We start from the raw sequence: 5,879 nt of genomic DNA, 5'->3' as shown, positions 1-5,879 counted from the left end.
GCTGGGGATTCGAACCCGCCACCTTAGGTGTACGTGGCTGGCGCCTTAGCCGGTTGAGCTATAGGCGCTGAGCCTGGAATTGATAAATTAAATACAATCTTGACTAACAGGTGTTACACAATTTTACTAATATATAAAGGGATGAATGCGGTGAACAAAAACCTACCAAGGACTCTTTTTGCTCCTTTTTTCGACAAAGACTGCAGCAAAGGTTAATTTGGCTAAGCTTTGCTTTCTATGATTTAGGTGTCTGCTCTCCAAGTTGAAAATCTGGAATTTCTAGTTTCTCTTTGTTACCTTGAGACCAAGGGGGAGGCTAGTCTAGTTTCACTTATAGAAAATATGCAAAATAGCCAGTTTTATTTTTTACTGTTGTTCTTGGTGAGGCAGCTGAAATTAAAAAGTTACTGAAAGAGCATTTTCAAAAATTACCCTGTCTTATTTTGTACAAATTATTAGGCGGATGCTAACAAAGAGACAAGAAAAAACTGACAATACAAACATTATAAAGAACCGATAGACCAATAAAGCAAAATGACAAGTGGACAGGCCAGAAAACACAAACGAAATTCAACAGACAGAAATTAGTCTGACGTGAAGCCAGCCATGCCTGACCCCCACCCCCCAATTGCCTTCCCAGTCACAGGATCATGAAATCACATTTAACTTTTTCACTTACTCACTCATACAAAAGTCAAAATGTACAAAAGACACACATACCAGAACCAGCACAGTTGACTGCAAAAACTAAGACAACCCAATAAAAGACTGCAATTACCAGAACAGGACTAGCCTAAATATCTGAATAGTTCAAAAGACTGCTAATATTAAAACAGTCTAATAAGGAGCTGCAATCATGACAACACGAAAACAAACAACCCAAACCTATACCAGTGAGACAGGGGGACATCTCCCCTCTGCCTTGGGCACAGGCATCTCAGGCTGCATCCAGCCTAGCTTATTGTTCCTCCAGATTCTCTAGAGATCCAGACAGACTTACTCAAGGTGTCACAATCAAATCACCAAAACGGAAAATTTGGAAACCTGTGACCTGAGTTTTTTTATGCAGCTGAGAGCCCCAGGGCGGAGGGACTTCTCTGAGGCCTTCCCCTGGAGCTGTCAGCCGGTGGTGGGTCCAGGTGGGAGGTCCAAGGGTGAGGATCTTGCTGGGGGCCTCCAGATGAAATAACCTTGGGGTTATGAAAAAATAAACCCGGACCCACTCAGATGCTATTATTTGGTGATTTATTCACACCTGTACAGGGGGCCATTGTTCTGAGACAAGCAGCCCCAAAGTGCAGGGGTTTTTGTCTTTTATACCTTTTTTCTCTGAGTAGCTTAAGCGAGCAGGGGGGGACAAGGAACGTTGCCATTGGCAGGGTTATAGCTCGGTTGTCAATGGGTACATCTCATATCACAATGGTTATGATTATATAACAATAATTGATCAATGGATACATCTTTTTTTTTTTTTTTTTGAGACAGAGCCTCAAGCTGTTACCCTGGGTAGAGTGCTGTGGCATCACAGCTCACAGCAACCTCCAACTCCTGTGCTCAAGCAAGTCTCTTGCCTCAGCCTCCCAAGTAACTGGGACCACAGGTGCCCTCCACAACGCCCGGCTATTTGTTGGTTGCAGTTGGCATTGTTGTTTGGCAGGCCAGGGCTGGATTCGAACCTGCCACCTTAGGTGTATGTGACTGGTGCCTTAGCTGCTTGAGCCACAGGCATGGAGCCGATCAATAGATACATCTTAAATGACAATGGTTATAGTTATACAACAGTAATTAATCAAGCCTTGGTGAGTTTTCCACCATTGTTCATCTACTGAGAACTTGGGGGTTTTGTGAAACTTGGGACTTTCCGTGCCTCTTTGAATTCTAGAGAGCATGGGAATGGACTGGGAAGGCCTGTAGGGCGGAGGAGTGGAGAAATGGGATAGGGAAGGAGGTTGCCCATAGGGCGGTGAGGGGGGGAATGGGAGAAAGCAGGGGGAACCAGGGGGAACAGGAGCTCACAACAATCTCTGGTGTTGGTGTCTGGGGTAATCTACTTGGTACAGAGGGTTGGCTGTGTATAGCCAGTATCAAAATTAACAGCGGCTTGAATAAGGGAGAAGTTTATATCTGTGTTCTGTACTATGTGGAGATTGATTGTCTAGGGCTCCTTTGGTGTTTCTGTTCAACCACCCCTAGTATGTGTTGCAAGATGACGAGGCTCAATGGAGAGAAAGAACATCCAAAAACTGTATTTAAAAGAGAAAGGGGGCAGTGCCTGTAGCTCAGTGGTTAGGGTGCTGGCCACATACACTGGGGCTGGTAGGGTCAACCCAGCCTGAGCCAGCTAAATAACAATGATAACTATAACAACAGCAAAAATAGCCAGGCATTGTGGCGGGCGCCTATAGTCCCAGCTACTTGGGAGGCTGAGGCAGGAGAATCGCTTAAGCCCAAGAGTTGGAAGTTGCTGTGGCACTCTACCGAGGGCAATATAGTGAGACTCTGTCTCAAAAAAAAAGGTGGTTTTCTTTTCTTTTTTTTTTTTTTGAGACAGAGTCTCACTATGTCACCCTTGGTAGAGCGCTGTGGTGTCATAGCTCACAGCAACCTCAAACTCCTGGGCTTAAGATTCTTTTGCCTCAGCCTCTCAAGTAGCTGGGACTACAGGACCCATCCACAATGCCTGGCTATTTTTGTTGTTGTTGTTGTTGTTGCAAATGTTTAGTTGGCTAGGGCCAGGTTTGAACCCACCACCCCCTGTGTATGTGGCTGGTGCCATAACCACTGTGCTATGGGCACTGAGCCTCTGGGATTTATTTATTTATTTATTGACAGAGTTTCAAGCTGTCGCCCTGGGTAGAGTGCAGTGCGTCATAGCTTATAGCAACCTCCAACTCTTGGGCTTAAGCGAGATGGGGTCTCTTGCTCAGGCTGGTCTGAAACTCCTGAGCTCAGGCAGTCACCCACCTTGTTGTAGGTATGTGGCTTAATCCACTAGGATTACAGGTGTGAACCACCAAAGCTGGCCTGTTTGTTTTATTTTTATTTTACTTTTTTTTTTTTTTGAGACAGAGTGTCACTTTATCAACCTCGGTATAGTTCTGTGGTGTCACAGCTCATAGCAACCTCCAACTCCTGGGCTTAGGCAATTCTCTTGCCTCAGCTCCCCAAGTAGCTGGGACTATAGGCACCTGCAATAATGCCTGGCTATTTTTGGTTGTAGTTTGGCTGGGGCCACATTCGAACCCACCACCCTCGGTATATGGGGCCAAATGCCGTACCCACTGAGCCACAGGCTCTGCCTTGTTTGTTTTATTTTATTGTATTTTATTTTATTGAGACAGAGTCTCACTTTATTGCCCTTGGTAGAGTGTTGTGGCATCACAGCTCACAGCAACCTCCAACTCTTAGGCTTAGGCGATTCTCTTGCCTCAGCCTCCTGGTAGCTGGGACTACAGGTGCCCACCATGATACCTGGCTATTTTTTGTTGCAGCCCTTGGTATATAGGGCTTGTGCCCTATCCACTGAGCCACAGGAGCTGCCCTGTTTGTTTTATTTTTAATTTTTATCTTTTTGGGTTGGTTTATACTACTGATCAATTTCTTTATGGTTTCAGTTCTTCACATTTTCCTTTTGTTAGTTAATGTTGTCATTCATATATAATTTTTTCTGATAAGCTGCCTATTTTATTGTAATTAAAAATGTTTAATCTCAGATTTATCAAAAGGAACCCTGGTTAATCTGATTTATGGGTGTAGGCATTCAAAGTAATTTTGCTTTTTCTTTCTCCCAGTGCCCCAAGGCCATTACCAGTTTAGCTCCATTTTTTATATTAATTTCTTTCTTTCTTTCTTTTTTTTTTTTTTTAAGACAGAGGCTCAAGCTGTCCCCCTGGGTATAGTGCCATGGTGTCACTACTCACAGCAACCTCCAACTCCTGGGCTCAAGCGAGTCTCCTGCCTCAGCCTCCCAAGTAGCTGGGACCACAGGCGCCTGCCACATGCCCGACTATTTTTTGGTTGCAGCCATTATTGTTGTTTGGTGGGCCTGGGCTGGATTCGAACCCGCCACCTTAAGTGTATATGGCTGGCGCCTTAGCCGCTTGAGCCACAGGCGCTGAGCCATATTAATTTCTTGGCTTGGAATTTTTGGAGCCATGCCAGTCATATAAACTAAAGTCCGAAATCTTCATTTAGGCAGGCTCATGGTTAAAATTTCTCTAGGAATGGCAGCGCCCATAGCTCAGTGGTTAGGGCGTCAGCTACATACACCAGGACTGGCAGGGTTGAACTCTGTGTGAGCCAGCTAAACAACAATGACAACTGCAACCAAAAAAAAAAAAAATATAGCTGGGCATTGTGGTGGATGCCTGTAGTCCCAGCTGCTTGGGAGGCTGAGGCAAGAGAATCACTTAAGCCCAAGAGTTTGAGGTTGCTGTGAGCTGTGATCCCACTGCACTCCACCAAGAATGAGAAAGTGAGACTCTGACTCCAAAAAACAAAAACAAAAACAAAAATTTTCTCTAGAAAAACTGTTTTCCCCCATCCAGAGCCCAGGCCACAACATGCAAGATATCATGTAAACTTGCTTTGCTGGGGAGAGATTTTTCTTTCGAGTTCTTTCACTAAAGGACTAGCAGTCCCTTGGGCATCCTTGCTTCATTTAGGGGGCTTTCCAGTTTCTAGCTTACAGATGTCAGGACTCTTTTCTATTGGTGCTTAAAAGTTGAAGGCTGTTGTTTTCTGAGATGAGAAACCATCCTTTTGCAAGGATAGTTCTAGCATTAACTCATGCTTGCTTGGTTTTTAATTCTAGCATTAACTCATGCTTGCTTGGTTTTTAATTCTAGCATTAACTCATGCTTGCTTGGTTTTTAAGTCCCCTTTTGCTTTGGGCCTTGGAGGATTTTCTTTACTTTCATGTAAACTTAATTATGAATTAAAATGGATCCCTGTCATGTTTAGCCAGGTGGAAATGGAAGTCTCTTTTTCCTTAACACAATAACTTCAGAATATATCTTGGCCTTGATAAATCTGTATTCTTTTCTTTTTTTTTTTTTTTGCTGTTTTTGGCTGGGGCTGGGTTTGAACATGCCACCTCTGGTATATGGGGCCAACGCCCTACTCCTTTGAGGCACAGGTGCCCCCCCATTTTCTTTCTTTCTTTCTTTTTTGCATGTAACTTTTTTATTGAGGCACAACAAGTCATCATACCTTGCCTGAACTTGAGGCAGTCAGTTTAGTAAGCTGAACGTTATTACAGTTAAGGATTAAGTGCAAACAATATACATTCACAGCTTGGCTAGCAAGGCTACATCACAACTTATAAAGTGCCAGATTAGTGCTAATTGTCATTCAGCTTGAAATTTTTCACCTTGGGGAAGAAAACAAAAAAGTAAGGACCTCCTCCTTCCTCTAGGAGGGAAAATATTTTCCTAAACGAATCAGTCAACAGGGCAAGGACTACTTTTCCTTTAATCCCACTAATTAGAACATCATCTTTTGAGTGTCAATTCTGTACTGACTTTCAATTTTGATAAAGAAGATTCCAACTACTTCCATAAATTGCTCCTCTGTGCAAACATAACCATATCTAGTCTCCCTGGAAGAGCTGAAGAATTGCTAGCAGTACTGTGGTCTGGAGCACCATCATTGGCGTAGGCTGACACCAAGACTTCTTCATTCTTCATGAGGTTGACATACAGTGACACATTCACAGCCAGCTTTAGCATGTGAAAAATGAAAAAATAAGTGCCATTCATTGGGCAATTAAATCTACCAAGCTGAAGATCAAAAGTTTCTCCTGTGCATCTTACAAGGGTACATGTGAAACTTACTAAATGTAGAATATAAATGTCTTTTTTTTGAGACAGAGCCTCAAG

The 5,879-nt window shown here is 43.5% G+C and overlaps 1 pseudogene; it reads right to left on the bottom strand.

Moving 5' to 3' along the window:
• Positions 1-5,879, bottom strand: part of LOC100963800 — an 18,751-nt pseudogene that overhangs the window by 12,012 nt on the left and 860 nt on the right.

Source organism: Otolemur garnettii, unplaced genomic scaffold (genome assembly GCF_000181295.1).
Source record: "Otolemur garnettii isolate 467f Iridium unplaced genomic scaffold, OtoGar3 scaffold00244, whole genome shotgun sequence".
In the NCBI taxonomy this organism is placed as follows: domain Eukaryota; kingdom Metazoa; phylum Chordata; class Mammalia; order Primates; family Galagidae; genus Otolemur; species Otolemur garnettii.
Note: the sequence above shows the minus strand (reverse complement) of the source record. Positions and strands in the feature narration are given on the sequence as shown.